Source organism: Trachinotus anak, unplaced genomic scaffold (assembly GCF_046630095.1).
Source record: "Trachinotus anak isolate AG129_WGS33_773 ecotype Australia unplaced genomic scaffold, CSIRO_AGI_Tana_v1 ptg000026l, whole genome shotgun sequence".
NCBI lineage: Eukaryota > Metazoa > Chordata > Actinopteri > Carangiformes > Carangidae > Trachinotus > Trachinotus anak.
Window position 1 is genome coordinate 4,088,148 of NW_027273877.1, and position 16,937 is coordinate 4,105,084.

The following is a 16,937-nucleotide window of genomic DNA, read 5'->3' on the forward strand; positions in this document are numbered from 1 at the left end:
TCTCCAAACCTCAGGGAGGGGACACGGCCCCCTTTCCCTACTGCCCCATTGGGTTTTTGTCATTTGGACACGAGCTGGCATCGAACCGGGGACTACGGGGGGGGAGGACACGGCCCCCTCACCCACTGCGCTTTTGTCATTTGGACACGAGCTGGCATCGAACCGGGGACTACTGGGTTGGGGGGGGAGGGGACACGGCCCCCTCATCCACTCCCTACTGCCCAATTGGGTTTTTGTCATTTGGACACGAGCTGGCATCGAACCGGGGACTACGGGGTTGGGGGGGGAGGGGACACGGCCCCCTCATCCACTCCCTACTGCCCAATTGGGTTTTTGTCATTTGGACACGAGCTGGCATCGAACCGGGGACTACGGGGTTGTCGCCCATGCAACCACATTGTGGGGAAGAACTTAACCATTACACCACAAGTTCCTCCCTGAACGGAGAAGTTTTCGGTTTGTATTTGAAGCTACTCTCTGGGTGTGGGGGACTTTAAAAGTGTGACGTTTAAGAGTTACGTCTTTGTGTGGGATTTGAACCCAGGCTCGCCAACAACAAGGTAGAACTCTATCCCTCTGAGTTATCAAGCTAGTCATAGTTACTCGGACTTTGTTAGAACTTTTGACTGCTTCCTTTGAGCGCTGTCCCATGAAGTTTAAAAGTCACATCCACCTGTGGGATTTGATCCCGTAACCTCAAACAACAGAGTAGAACTCTATCCCTGTGAGCTATCAAGCTAGCCACAATTGCCAATCCTTTGTTAGACATTTTGACTGTTTCCTTTGAGCGCTGTTCCATGAAGTTTAAAAGTTGCATTCCTGCCTGGGGGATTTGAACCTCCAACCTTAAAATCTAGAGAAGAGCATTCTAGCTCCTTGAGCTACCAAGTTAGACATGAGAAAAAAAATGATCTTTGACATTTTCTATCATCTAGGTATTGGAGCAAACCAGCCAACAGGTTACTTCCAATGTTCTAAAATAGCCCCCAAACACTCTGAGCTCTGGAACTAGTTCAAATGAAGAAATAAAAAGTCTTTTTTTAAAAGGTTTCCAGTTTTTGACATCAAAAAATGATGGAGTTGGATTAACCAAGACTTGAACCAACAACCCCTCACTCTGCAGTGGAACACACTACAACTCTGAGCCACTGGGGTTAACACAATGATGCATTCTTTGTTAAATATATCAAGTCTGTCCTTGGGTGTTGGATGCCAAAAGTAAAAAGAATAAGGAAGATTTGAACTTACAATCTTTGAGTTTCCAGAGTAGCCCACTAACACCATAAACCACTGGTGTTGGTACACCGTGAAAGTGTCATTGTAAGGTTTTGAGTCTTTTTCTCTACTTGCTCTACTTAAAATGTAACTTAGAATGGAACCCACAACCTGAAAACTCAGCACTAACCCTGTGAGCCACCATGTCACTCCTTTGGACACTGCTTCTTCGAGTCCGATGGGATTTGAACCCTTGCCCTTCAATTACCCTGTGAGGCACTTAACCCCTTGAGCCACCAGGATTGGAATTTTTGCAAAAAAATTTGGCCATTTGATTGACCCAACATCCTCAAGCTCTCAGGCAGCGTTAACACAGGTGCTGCACCAGTCCAGTGCCTGGAGGGGACCAGAGACGTTCTACAGACCTACAGAAAAGACGCCGTTCCTGTGTGTTAAGATACAAAATATTTGAAATAATTGGTTGTTGCTTAAAGTCAAAGATACCAAAATCTTCTGTCAGAAACAGTTTAGAAGCAGGGAGAGCTCTAAGTTGCTGATGTTCTCTTGGTACCAGCTTGTATCTACAACAGTTAGACTCACACACTCACTCACTCACTAAACCTTTAAAAAATTGAATTTGCATCATCAGATCTACTAGGTCAGGGGTCGGCAACCCGCGGCTCCAGAGCCGCATGTGGCTCTTTCATCCCTCTGTTGTGGCTCCCTGTGGCTTTGGAAAATAGATAATGAGTATTTAATTTAAATGTATTTAAAGGGTCATCAGTGTACAATCAGCACACCTGAGGAGTTGTTGTTCTTCTGTGTGTTTGTTGGCGGCTCAGTGTATGTGAAAAGGTGGATATCGCCACCCAGTGTGTCAGAATGTGTAGTGTCATGGCTTTAGATCAAGTGAATCCTAAAGAAAAAGAATAAAAATATCCAAAATATATTATTCCTAATACTAATAATGATGATGATGATGGTTACACCCTATTCCCTAATGCGGCCTGTATTATAAAAGCTAGCAATCCCCTTGTGATTTCCCTGAAATTGTGTCCTGTGCTGGATGATGATTTTAGACTCCATGCCTGCCCTGCCTCAAGTTGTGTTTCTTGGTCTCTCCCTCTGTAAATAATATTTCCTACAATGCATGAGTATATGTTGTATATCTTCCAGAGTGTTACACCACTGACAAAAATTTGTTGGACTTTTCGCTCCTGAGGAGTTGGGGTGGAGCATACACAAGCGCACACACGCACGCGCACACACACACACACACACACACACACACACACACACACACAGAGAAAGACCAGATTGAAAAGCTTTGTTGAGTCTGAGTGAGTCTAACTATTGTTAGACACAAGCTGGTACCAAGAGAACATCAGCAGCCGAGCACTCTCTCTGCTTCTAAACTGTTTCTGACAGAAGATTTTGGTATCTTTGACTTTAAGCAACAACTAATTATTTCAAATATTTTGTATCTTACATGGGAGCCTAAACACTGGAACGGCGTCTTCTCCGTTGGTCTGTAGAACGTCTCCAGTCCCCTCCAGGCACTGGACTGGTGCAGCACCTGTGTTGAATTCAATTCAATTCAATTTTATTTGTATAGCGCCAAATCATAATATACATTATCTCAAGGCACTTTACAGGGTCAGGTCAAGACCTTACTTTGTTAAAGAGAAAAACCGAACAGTTCCCACAAAGAGCAAGCACTCGGTGACAGGGCGGAGGAAAAAGTCCCTTTTAACAGGGAGAAACCTCCAACAGAACCGGGCTCAGGGTGGGGGGGGGGTCTGCCTTGAGCGGTTGGGTTAAGGAGAAGATAAAAAGAGGGGGTGGGGGGAGGAGAGAAGAGAGAGAGAGAAAGACCAGGAACAGCTGTTTAGGTAATGGTGTTATCAATAATAATGACAGGTAAGAGTGGTTAATAGTAAAGATGAGTAGTGGTGGACCTGGATCCTGCTGCTTCAGAGGCAGAGATACCTGCAGAATGAGGACAGAGAGAGAGAGAGAGAGAGAGAGAGAGAGAGAGGAGAAGCACAAACTACGGGAGAGAAAAAAAAATACAAAGTTAATGGCATGAAGTCATCGAGAGAGAGAGAGAGAGCGCCCAGTGAATCATGGGAATCCCCCAGCAGTCTAGCTCTATAGCAGCATAACTAAGGGATGGGTCAGGACATACCCGAGCCAGCCCTCACTATAAGCTTTACTAACATGACTTTTGTGATGACAGAGGAGTCATTATTAACATGAACAAACTGGAGTCTATCTGACAGATATGACTTAAACCAGCTTAGTGCGGTTCCTTTGATGCTGACCATATGCTGTAGTCTCTGTAATAGAATCTTATGATCGATGGTGTCAAATGCAGCACTAAGATCTAGCAGGACAAGTATAGAGACAAGTCCATTGTCTGAGGCTATGAGGAGATCATTGGTAACCTTAACCAGAGCTGTTTCTGTGCTATGATGGACTCTGAAACCTGAGTGAAAATCTTCAAACAAACCATTTCTGTGCAAATCATCACATAACTGGTTTGCAACAACCTTCTCAAGGATTTTGGAAATAAAGGGGAGGTTGGATATAGGTCTATAACTGGCTAAAAGATCAGGATCAAGAGTAGGCTTTTTAGCCTGGCTACAGTGCTGAACAGAAACCTGGGATTGTTCTTGTTTTCTTCTATCAATGATGAATAATAGGATGTTCTGGCTTTTTTTTATACGCCAATAGGCTGTCTTTCCAAGCCTTTCGAGATTCTTCCAGGTTAGTAGAACGCCACCTTCTTTGTAGTTTCCTTGAATTTTGCTTTAAAGCTCGTGTTTCTGAGTTGTACCATGGAGCTAGCCTTTTCTGACTCACTACCTTCTTCATCAGAGGGGCCACAGTATCTAGAGTTGCACGCAGTGAGGCTGCAGTACTGTCAACAAGCTCATCAACCTGTGTGGATATGAAGTTAAGAGAGCTGTTCCCTACTGCATTGATACATGGCAGTGGGCTAAGTACTGATGAGATCCTTTCTTTGAATTTGCGAACGGTATTGACAGACAGACACCTGCTGTAATGGATTTTTTCCCCAGATGCTGTGTAGTCCATGACTGAAAACTCAAATGTTAACAGAAAATGGTCAGATAACACCGCCTGAGAGCTTGAGGCTGTTGGTTCAATCAAATACCCAAATTTTTTTGCAAAAGCACCAGCCCTGGTGGCTCAAGGGGTTAAGTGCCTCACAGGGTAATTGGAAGGCAAGGGTTCAAACCCCATCTGACTCAATCCTTTTTGAAGGCCACAACCCAGAGGGTAGTCTTCGGATTGCTCAAAGAAGTGTACTCCAAGGAACTGATGTGGTGGCTCACAGGGTTAGTGCTATGCTCTGGAGTTTTGAGGTTGTGGGTTTGATTCTCCATTAGTTTTTAAGTAGAGCAGAGACTCTTGCAGCGTACCAACACCAGTGGCTTATGGTGTCAGTGGGCTATTCCAGAAAATCAAAGGTAATGAGTTTAAGTCTTGCTTATTTGTATTACTTTTGACATCTAACACCCAAGGACAGACTTGAAACCTTTCAAAAGGTTGGATTGATGTGTTCACCTCAGTGGCTCAGAGTGGTAGAGTGTTATGCTGGATAGGTGGAGCTTGTTGGTTCAAGTCTTGGGTAGCCCATCCACTTTTGATGTCCAAAACTGGAAACATTTAAAAAGAAAAAAAGACTTTTTAATTGTTCATTTTAACTAGTTCCATAGCTCAGGGTGTTTGAGGGCTATTTCAGAACGTTGGAAGTAACCTGTCGGCTGGTTTGCTCCAATACTGAGATGCAACTTTTAAACTTCATGGGACAGCACTCAAAGGAAAGAGTCAAATGGTCTAACAAACTGTTGGCAACTAGGGCTAGCTTGATAGCTCAGAGGGGTAGATCTCCACCCTGTTGTTGAAGGTTGTTGGATCGAATCCCACAGAGGGATGCAGTTTTTAAACTTCATGGGACAGCGCTCAAAGGAAAGAGTCAAAAGTTTTAACAAAGTCTTGGGAAATATACCTTGCTTGATAGCTCAGTGGTTCAAACCTCTACCCTGTTGTTGGAGGTCTTGGGTTCAAATCCCACAGGTGAATGTGACTTTTAAACTTCATGGGACAGCGCTCAAAGGAAACAGTCAAAAGTTCTAACAAAGTCTGAGTAACTATGACTAGCTTGATAGCTCAGAGAGATAGAGTTCTACCCTGTTGTTGGAGAGCCTGGGTTCAAATCCCACACAAAGATGTAACTCTTAAACTTCACACTTTTAAAGTCCCCACACCCAGAGAGTAGCTTCAAATACAAACCGAAAACTTCTCCATTCAGGGAGGAACTTGTGGTATAATGGTTAAGTTCCTCCCCACAATGTGGTTGCATGGGCGACAACCCCGTAGTCCCCGGTTCGATGCCAGCTCGTGTCCAAATGACAAAAACCCAATTGGGCAGTAAGGAGTGAGTGAGGGGGCCGTGTCCCCTACCCCCGTAGTCCCCGGTTCGATGCCAGCTCGTGTCCAAATGACAAAAACGCAATTGCGCAGTAGGGAGTGGGAGAGGGGGCCGTGTCCCCTCCCCCCCCCCAACCCCGTAGTCCCCGGTTCGATGCCAGCTCGTGTCCAAATGACAAAAATGCAATTGCGCAGTTGGGAGAGGGGGTCGTGTCCCCCCCCAACCCCCGTAGTCCCCGGTTCGATGCCAGCTCGTGTCCAAATGACAAAAACCCAATTGGGGAGTAGGGAGTCCAATTGCAGTGGAGGGGCTGCATAACTTTGCTATATATGTTTTATTAAAACAACTGGAAGGTTAATATTGTTTTGTGTAATATAACCCTCAGCTTTCATCTCTCCAAACCTCAGGGAGGGGACACGGCCCCCTTTCCCTACTGCCCCATTGGGTTTTTGTCATTTGGACACGAGCTGGCATCGAACCGGGGACTACGGGGGGGGAGGACACGGCCCCCTCACCCACTGCGCTTTTGTCATTTGGACACGAGCTGGCATCGAACCGGGGACTACGGGGTTGGGGGGGTAGGGGACACGGCCCCCTCATCCACTCCCTACTGCCCAATTGGGTTTTTGTCATTTGGACACGAGCTGGCATCGAACCGGGGACTACGGGGGGGAGGACACGGCCCCCTCACCCACTGCGCTTTTGTCATTTGGACACGAGCTGGCATCGAACCGGGGACTACTGGGTTGGGGGGGGAGGGGACACGGCCCCCTCATCCACTCCCTACTGCCCAATTGGGTTTTTGTCATTTGGACACGAGCTGGCATCGAACCGGGGACTACGGGGTTGGGGGGGGAGGGGACACGGCCCCCTCATCCACTCCCTACTGCCCAATTGGGTTTTTGTCATTTGGACACGAGCTGGCATCGAACCGGGGACTACGGGGTTGTCGCCCATGCAACCACATTGTGGGGAAGAACTTAACCATTACACCACAAGTTCCTCCCTGAACGGAGAAGTTTTCGGTTTGTATTTGAAGCTACTCTCTGGGTGTGGGGGACTTTAAAAGTGTGACGTTTAAGAGTTACGTCTTTGTGTGGGATTTGAACCCAGGCTCGCCAACAACAAGGTAGAACTCTATCCCTCTGAGTTATCAAGCTAGTCATAGTTACTCGGACTTTGTTAGAACTTTTGACTGCTTCCTTTGAGCGCTGTCCCATGAAGTTTAAAAGTCACATCCACCTGTGGGATTTGATCCCGTAACCTCAAACAACAGAGTAGAACTCTATCCCTGTGAGCTATCAAGCTAGCCACAATTGCCAATCCTTTGTTAGACATTTTGACTGTTTCCTTTGAGCGCTGTTCCATGAAGTTTAAAAGTTGCATTCCTGCCTGGGGGATTTGAACCTCCAACCTTAAAATCTAGAGAAGAGCATTCTAGCTCCTTGAGCTACCAAGTTAGACATGAGAAAAAAAATGATCTTTGACATTTTCTATCATCTAGGTATTGGAGCAAACCAGCCAACAGGTTACTTCCAATGTTCTAAAATAGCCCCCAAACACTCTGAGCTCTGGAACTAGTTCAAATGAAGAAATAAAAAGTCTTTTTTTAAAAGGTTTCCAGTTTTTGACATCAAAAAATGATGGAGTTGGATTAACCAAGACTTGAACCAACAACCCCTCACTCTGCAGTGGAACACACTACAACTCTGAGCCACTGGGGTTAACACAATGATGCATTCTTTGTTAAATATATCAAGTCTGTCCTTGGGTGTTGGATGCCAAAAGTAAAAAGAATAAGGAAGATTTGAACTTACAATCTTTGAGTTTCCAGAGTAGCCCACTAACACCATAAACCACTGGTGTTGGTACACCGTGAAAGTGTCATTGTAAGGTTTTGAGTCTTTTTCTCTACTTGCTCTACTTAAAATGTAACTTAGAATGGAACCCACAACCTGAAAACTCAGCACTAACCCTGTGAGCCACCATGTCACTCCTTTGGACACTGCTTCTTCGAGTCCGATGGGATTTGAACCCTTGCCCTTCAATTACCCTGTGAGGCACTTAACCCCTTGAGCCACCAGGATTGGAATTTTTGCAAAAAAATTTGGCCATTTGATTGACCCAACATCCTCAAGCTCTCAGGCAGCGTTAACACAGGTGCTGCACCAGTCCAGTGCCTGGAGGGGACCAGAGACGTTCTACAGACCTACAGAAAAGACGCCGTTCCTGTGTGTTAAGATACAAAATATTTGAAATAATTGGTTGTTGCTTAAAGTCAAAGATACCAAAATCTTCTGTCAGAAACAGTTTAGAAGCAGGGAGAGCTCTAAGTTGCTGATGTTCTCTTGGTACCAGCTTGTATCTACAACAGTTAGACTCACACACTCACTCACTCACTAAACCTTTAAAAAATTGAATTTGCATCATCAGATCTACTAGGTCAGGGGTCGGCAACCCGCGGCTCCAGAGCCGCATGTGGCTCTTTCATCCCTCTGTTGTGGCTCCCTGTGGCTTTGGAAAATAGATAATGAGTATTTAATTTAAATGTATTTAAAGGGTCATCAGTGTACAATCAGCACACCTGAGGAGTTGTTGTTCTTCTGTGTGTTTGTTGGCGGCTCAGTGTATGTGAAAAGGTGGATATCGCCACCCAGTGTGTCAGAATGTGTAGTGTCATGGCTTTAGATCAAGTGAATCCTAAAGAAAAAGAATAAAAATATCCAAAATATATTATTCCTAATACTAATAATGATGATGATGATGGTTACACCCTATTCCCTAATGCGGCCTGTATTATAAAAGCTAGCAATCCCCTTGTGATTTCCCTGAAATTGTGTCCTGTGCTGGATGATGATTTTAGACTCCATGCCTGCCCTGCCTCAAGTTGTGTTTCTTGGTCTCTCCCTCTGTAAATAATATTTCCTACAATGCATGAGTATATGTTGTATATCTTCCAGAGTGTTACACCACTGACAAAAATTTGTTGGACTTTTCGCTCCTGAGGAGTTGGGGTGGAGCATACACAAGCGCACACACGCACGCGCACACACACACACACACACACACACACACACACACACACAGAGAAAGACCAGATTGAAAAGCTTTGTTGAGTCTGAGTGAGTCTAACTATTGTTAGACACAAGCTGGTACCAAGAGAACATCAGCAGCCGAGCACTCTCTCTGCTTCTAAACTGTTTCTGACAGAAGATTTTGGTATCTTTGACTTTAAGCAACAACTAATTATTTCAAATATTTTGTATCTTACATGGGAGCCTAAACACTGGAACGGCGTCTTCTCCGTTGGTCTGTAGAACGTCTCCAGTCCCCTCCAGGCACTGGACTGGTGCAGCACCTGTGTTGAATTCAATTCAATTCAATTTTATTTGTATAGCGCCAAATCATAATATACATTATCTCAAGGCACTTTACAGGGTCAGGTCAAGACCTTACTTTGTTAAAGAGAAAAACCGAACAGTTCCCACAAAGAGCAAGCACTCGGTGACAGGGCGGAGGAAAAAGTCCCTTTTAACAGGGAGAAACCTCCAACAGAACCGGGCTCAGGGTGGGGGGGGGGTCTGCCTTGAGCGGTTGGGTTAAGGAGAAGATAAAAAGAGGGGGTGGGGGGAGGAGAGAAGAGAGAGAGAGAAAGACCAGGAACAGCTGTTTAGGTAATGGTGTTATCAATAATAATGACAGGTAAGAGTGGTTAATAGTAAAGATGAGTAGTGGTGGACCTGGATCCTGCTGCTCCAGAGGCAGAGATACCTGCAGAATGAGGACAGAGAGAGAGAGAGAGAGAGAGAGAGAGAGAGAGGAGAAGCACAAACTACGGGAGAGAAAAAAAAATACAAAGTTAATGGCATGAAGTCATCGAGAGAGAGAGAGAGAGCGCCCAGTGAATCATGGGAATCCCCCAGCAGTCTAGCTCTATAGCAGCATAACTAAGGGATGGGTCAGGACATACCCGAGCCAGCCCTCACTATAAGCTTTACTAACATGACTTTTGTGATGACAGAGGAGTCATTATTAACATGAACAAACTGGAGTCTATCTGACAGATATGACTTAAACCAGCTTAGTGCGGTTCCTTTGATGCTGACCATATGCTGTAGTCTCTGTAATAGAATCTTATGATCGATGGTGTCAAATGCAGCACTAAGATCTAGCAGGACAAGTATAGAGACAAGTCCATTGTCTGAGGCTATGAGGAGATCATTGGTAACCTTAACCAGAGCTGTTTCTGTGCTATGATGGACTCTGAAACCTGAGTGAAAATCTTCAAACAAACCATTTCTGTGCAAATCATCACATAACTGGTTTGCAACAACCTTCTCAAGGATTTTGGAAATAAAGGGGAGGTTGGATATAGGTCTATAACTGGCTAAAAGATCAGGATCAAGAGTAGGCTTTTTAGCCTGGCTACAGTGCTGAACAGAAACCTGGGATTGTTCTTGTTTTCTTCTATCAATGATGAATAATAGGATGTTCTGGCTTTTTTTTATACGCCAATAGGCTGTCTTTCCAAGCCTTTCGAGATTCTTCCAGGTTAGTAGAACGCCACCTTCTTTGTAGTTTCCTTGAATTTTGCTTTAAAGCTCGTGTTTCTGAGTTGTACCATGGAGTTAGCCTTTTCTGACTCACTACCTTCTTCATCAGAGGGGCCACAGTATCTAGAGTTGCACGCAGTGAGGCTGCAGTACTGTCAACAAGCTCATCAACCTGTGTGGATATGAAGTTAAGAGAGCTGTTCCCTACTGCATTGATACATGGCAGTGGGCTAAGTACTGATGAGATCCTTTCTTTGAATTTGCGAACGGTATTGACAGACAGACACCTGCTGTAATGGATTTTTTCCCCAGATGCTGTGTAGTCCATGACTGAAAACTCAAATGTTAACAGAAAATGGTCAGATAACACCGCCTGAGAGCTTGAGGCTGTTGGTTCAATCAAATACCCAAATTTTTTTGCAAAAGCACCAGCCCTGGTGGCTCAAGGGGTTAAGTGCCTCACAGGGTAATTGGAAGGCAAGGGTTCAAACCCCATCTGACTCAATCCTTTTTGAAGGCCACAACCCAGAGGGTAGTCTTCGGATTGCTCAAAGAAGTGTACTCCAAGGAACTGATGTGGTGGCTCACAGGGTTAGTGCTATGCTCTGGAGTTTTGAGGTTGTGGGTTTGATTCTCCATTAGTTTTTAAGTAGAGCAGAGACTCTTGCAGCGTACCAACACCAGTGGCTTATGGTGTCAGTGGGCTATTCCAGAAAATCAAAGGTAATGAGTTTAAGTCTTGCTTATTTGTATTACTTTTGACATCTAACACCCAAGGACAGACTTGAAACCTTTCAAAAGGTTGGATTGATGTGTTCACCTCAGTGGCTCAGAGTGGTAGAGTGTTATGCTGGATAGGTGGAGCTTGTTGGTTCAAGTCTTGGGTAGCCCATCCACTTTTGATGTCCAAAACTGGAAACATTTAAAAAGAAAAAAAGACTTTTTAATTGTTCATTTTAACTAGTTCCATAGCTCAGGGTGTTTGAGGGCTATTTCAGAACGTTGGAAGTAACCTGTCGGCTGGTTTGCTCCAATACTGAGATGCAACTTTTAAACTTCATGGGACAGCACTCAAAGGAAAGAGTCAAATGGTCTAACAAACTGTTGGCAACTAGGGCTAGCTTGATAGCTCAGAGGGGTAGATCTCCACCCTGTTGTTGAAGGTTGTTGGATCGAATCCCACAGAGGGATGCAGTTTTTAAACTTCATGGGACAGCGCTCAAAGGAAAGAGTCAAAAGTTTTAACAAAGTCTTGGGAAATATACCTTGCTTGATAGCTCAGTGGTTCAAACCTCTACCCTGTTGTTGGAGGTCTTGGGTTCAAATCCCACAGGTGAATGTGACTTTTAAACTTCATGGGACAGCGCTCAAAGGAAACAGTCAAAAGTTCTAACAAAGTCTGAGTAACTATGACTAGCTTGATAGCTCAGAGAGATAGAGTTCTACCCTGTTGTTGGAGAGCCTGGGTTCAAATCCCACACAAAGATGTAACTCTTAAACTTCACACTTTTAAAGTCCCCACACCCAGAGAGTAGCTTCAAATACAAACCGAAAACTTCTCCATTCAGGGAGGAACTTGTGGTATAATGGTTAAGTTCCTCCCCACAATGTGGTTGCATGGGCGACAACCCCGTAGTCCCCGGTTCGATGCCAGCTCGTGTCCAAATGACAAAAACCCAATTGGGCAGTAAGGAGTGAGTGAGGGGGCCGTGTCCCCTACCCCCGTAGTCCCCGGTTCGATGCCAGCTCGTGTCCAAATGACAAAAACGCAATTGCGCAGTAGGGAGTGGGAGAGGGGGCCGTGTCCCCTCCCCCCCCCAACCCCGTAGTCCCCGGTTCGATGCCAGCTCGTGTCCAAATGACAAAAACGCAATTGCGCAGTTGGGAGAGGGGGTCGTGTCCCCCCCCAACCCCCGTAGTCCCCGGTTCGATGCCAGCTCGTGTCCAAATGACAAAAACCCAATTGGGGAGTAGGGAGTCCAATTGCAGTGGAGGGGCTGCATAACTTTGCTATATATGTTTTATTAAAACAACTGGAAGGTTAATATTGTTTTGTGTAATATAACCCTCAGCTTTCATCTCTCCAAACCTCAGGGAGGGGACACGGCCCCCTTTCCCTACTGCCCCATTGGGTTTTTGTCATTTGGACACGAGCTGGCATCGAACCGGGGACTACGGGGGGGGAGGACACGGCCCCCTCACCCACTGCGCTTTTGTCATTTGGACACGAGCTGGCATCGAACCGGGGACTACTGGGTTGGGGGGGGGAGGGGACACGGCCCCCTCATCCACTCCCTACTGCCCAATTGGGTTTTTGTCATTTGGACACGAGCTGGCATCGAACCGGGGACTACGGGGTTGGGGGGGTAGGGGACACGGCCCCCTCATCCACTCCCTACTGCCCAATTGGGTTTTTGTCATTTGGACACGAGCTGGCATCGAACCGGGGACTACGGGGTTGTCGCCCATGCAACCACATTGTGGGGAAGAACTTAACCATTACACCACAAGTTCCTCCCTGAACGGAGAAGTTTTCGGTTTGTATTTGAAGCTACTCTCTGGGTGTGGGGGACTTTAAAAGTGTGAAGTTTAAGAGTTACGTCTTTGTGTGGGATTTGAACCCAGGCTCGCCAACAACAAGGTAGAACTCTATCCCTCTGAGTTATCAAGCTAGTCATAGTTACTCGGACTTTGTTAGAACTTTTGACTGCTTCCTTTGAGCGCTGTCCCATGAAGTTTAAAAGTCACATCCACCTGTGGGATTTGATCCCGTAACCTCAAACAACAGAGTAGAACTCTATCCCTGTGAGCTATCAAGCTAGCCACAATTGCCAATCCTTTGTTAGACATTTTGACTGTTTCCTTTGAGCGCTGTTCCATGAAGTTTAAAAGTTGCATTCCTGCCTGGGGGATTTGAACCTCCAACCTTAAAATCTAGAGAAGAGCATTCTAGCTCCTTGAGCTACCAAGTTAGACATGAGAAAAAAAATGATCTTTGACATTTTCTATCATCTAGGTATTGGAGCAAACCAGCCAACAGGTTACTTCCAATGTTCTAAAATAGCCCCCAAACACTCTGAGCTCTGGAACTAGTTCAAATGAAGAAATAAAAAGTCTTTTTTTAAAAGGTTTCCAGTTTTTGACATCAAAAAATGATGGAGTTGGATTAACCAAGACTTGAACCAACAACCCCTCACTCTGCAGTGGAACACACTACAACTCTGAGCCACTGGGGTTAACACAATGATGCATTCTTTGTTAAATATATCAAGTCTGTCCTTGGGTGTTGGATGCCAAAAGTAAAAAGAATAAGGAAGATTTGAACTTACAATCTTTGAGTTTCCAGAGTAGCCCACTAACACCATAAACCACTGGTGTTGGTACACCGTGAAAGTGTCATTGTAAGGTTTTGAGTCTTTTTCTCTACTTGCTCTACTTAAAATGTAACTTAGAATGGAACCCACAACCTGAAAACTCAGCACTAACCCTGTGAGCCACCATGTCACTCCTTTGGACACTGCTTCTTCGAGTCCGATGGGATTTGAACCCTTGCCCTTCAATTACCCTGTGAGGCACTTAACCCCTTGAGCCACCAGGATTGGAATTTTTGCAAAAAAATTTGGCCATTTGATTGACCCAACATCCTCAAGCTCTCAGGCAGCGTTAACACAGGTGCTGCACCAGTCCAGTGCCTGGAGGGGACCAGAGACGTTCTACAGACCTACAGAAAAGACGCCGTTCCTGTGTGTTAAGATACAAAATATTTGAAATAATTGGTTGTTGCTTAAAGTCAAAGATACCAAAATCTTCTGTCAGAAACAGTTTAGAAGCAGGGAGAGCTCTAAGTTGCTGATGTTCTCTTGGTACCAGCTTGTATCTACAACAGTTAGACTCACACACTCACTCACTCACTAAACCTTTAAAAAATTGAATTTGCATCATCAGATCTACTAGGTCAGGGGTCGGCAACCCGCGGCTCCAGAGCCGCATGTGGCTCTTTCATCCCTCTGTTGTGGCTCCCTGTGGCTTTGGAAAATAGATAATGAGTATTTAATTTAAATGTATTTAAAGGGTCATCAGTGTACAATCAGCACACCTGAGGAGTTGTTGTTCTTCTGTGTGTTTGTTGGCGGCTCAGTGTATGTGAAAAGGTGGATATCGCCACCCAGTGTGTCAGAATGTGTAGTGTCATGGCTTTAGATCAAGTGAATCCTAAAGAAAAAGAATAAAAATATCCAAAATATATTATTCCTAATACTAATAATGATGATGATGATGGTTACACCCTATTCCCTAATGCGGCCTGTATTATAAAAGCTAGCAATCCCCTTGTGATTTCCCTGAAATTGTGTCCTGTGCTGGATGATGATTTTAGACTCCATGCCTGCCCTGCCTCAAGTTGTGTTTCTTGGTCTCTCCCTCTGTAAATAATATTTCCTACAATGCATGAGTATATGTTGTATATCTTCCAGAGTGTTACACCACTGACAAAAATTTGTTGGACTTTTCGCTCCTGAGGAGTTGGGGTGGAGCATACACAAGCGCACACACGCACGCGCACACACACACACACACACACACACACACACACACACACACACACACACACACAGAGAAAGACCAGATTGAAAAGCTTTGTTGAGTCTGAGTGAGTCTAACTATTGTTAGACACAAGCTGGTACCAAGAGAACATCAGCAGCCGAGCACTCTCTCTGCTTCTAAACTGTTTCTGACAGAAGATTTTGGTATCTTTGACTTTAAGCAACAACTAATTATTTCAAATATTTTGTATCTTACATGGGAGCCTAAACACTGGAACGGCGTCTTCTCCGTTGGTCTGTAGAACGTCTCCAGTCCCCTCCAGGCACTGGACTGGTGCAGCACCTGTGTTGAATTCAATTCAATTCAATTTTATTTGTATAGCGCCAAATCATAATATACATTATCTCAAGGCACTTTACAGGGTCAGGTCAAGACCTTACTTTGTTAAAGAGAAAAACCGAACAGTTCCCACAAAGAGCAAGCACTCGGTGACAGGGCGGAGGAAAAAGTCCCTTTTAACAGGGAGAAACCTCCAACAGAACCGGGCTCAGGGTGGGGGGGGGGTCTGCCTTGAGCGGTTGGGTTAAGGAGAAGATAAAAAGAGGGGGTGGGGGGAGGAGAGAAAAGAGAGAGAGAAAGACCAGGAACAGCTGTTTAGGTAATGGTGTTATCAATAATAATGACAGGTAAGAGTGGTTAATAGTAAAGATGAGTAGTGGTGGACCTGGATCCTGCTGCTCCAGAGGCAGAGATACCTGCAGAATGAGGACAGAGAGAGAGAGAGAGAGAGAGAGAGAGAGAGAGGAGAAGCACAAACTACGGGAGAGAAAAAAAAATACAAAGTTAATGGCATGAAGTCATCGAGAGAGAGAGAGAGCGCCCAGTGAATCATGGGAATCCCCCAGCAGTCTAGCTCTATAGCAGCATAACTAAGGGATGGGTCAGGACATACCCGAGCCAGCCCTCACTATAAGCTTTACTAACATGACTTTTGTGATGACAGAGGAGTCATTATTAACATGAACAAACTGGAGTCTATCTGACAGATATGACTTAAACCAGCTTAGTGCGGTTCCTTTGATGCTGACCATATGCTGTAGTCTCTGTAATAGAATCTTATGATCGATGGTGTCAAATGCAGCACTAAGATCTAGCAGGACAAGTATAGAGACAAGTCCATTGTCTGAGGCTATGAGGAGATCATTGGTAACCTTAACCAGAGCTGTTTCTGTGCTATGATGGACTCTGAAACCTGAGTGAAAATCTTCAAACAAACCATTTCTGTGCAAATCATCACATAACTGGTTTGCAACAACCTTCTCAAGGATTTTGGAAATAAAGGGGAGGTTGGATATAGGTCTATAACTGGCTAAAAGATCAGGATCAAGAGTAGGCTTTTTAGCCTGGCTACAGTGCTGAACAGAAACCTGGGATTGTTCTTGTTTTCTTCTATCAATGATGAATAATAGGATGTTCTGGCTTTTTTTTATACGCCAATAGGCTGTCTTTCCAAGCCTTTCGAGATTCTTCCAGGTTAGTAGAACGCCACCTTCTTTGTAGTTTCCTTGAATTTTGCTTTAAAGCTCGTGTTTCTGAGTTGTACCATGGAGCTAGCCTTTTCTGACTCACTACCTTCTTCATCAGAGGGGCCACAGTATCTAGAGTTGCACGCAGTGAGGCTGCAGTACTGTCAACAAGCTCATCAACCTGTGTGGATATGAAGTTAAGAGAGCTGTTCCCTACTGCATTGATACATGGCAGTGGGCTAAGTACTGATGAGATCCTTTCTTTGAATTTGCGAACGGTATTGACAGACAGACACCTGCTGTAATGGATTTTTTCCCCAGATGCTGTGTAGTCCATGACTGAAAACTCAAATGTTAACAGAAAATGGTCAGATAACACCGCCTGAGAGCTTGAGGCTGTTGGTTCAATCAAATACCCAAATTTTTTTGCAAAAGCACCAGCCCTGGTGGCTCAAGGGGTTAAGTGCCTCACAGGGTAATTGGAAGGCAAGGGTTCAAACCCCATCTGACTCAATCCTTTTTGAAGGCCACAACCCAGAGGGTAGTCTTCGGATTGCTCAAAGAAGTGTACTCCAAGGAACTGATGTGGTGGCTCACAGGGTTAGTGCTATGCTCTGGAGTTTTGAGGTTGTGGGTTTGATT

General features: G+C 45.0%; 2 long non-coding RNA genes across 2 annotated transcripts; both read left to right on the forward strand.

The window, feature by feature from the left end:
* The first annotated feature begins 5,227 nt into the window (after positions 1 to 5,227).
* On the forward strand, positions 5,228 to 6,586 carry LOC139609550 (uncharacterized). Its single transcript, XR_011685253.1, has 2 exons — positions 5,228 to 5,695; positions 5,780 to 6,586. It is a non-coding gene; the product is annotated as an uncharacterized lncRNA (long non-coding RNA).
* A 4,882-nt stretch (positions 6,587 to 11,468) lies between these two features.
* LOC139609549 (uncharacterized) lies at positions 11,469 to 12,239 on the forward strand. Its single transcript, XR_011685252.1, has 2 exons — positions 11,469 to 11,936; positions 12,021 to 12,239. It is a non-coding gene; the product is annotated as an uncharacterized lncRNA (long non-coding RNA).
* The last annotated feature ends 4,698 nt before the right edge of the window (positions 12,240 to 16,937 follow it).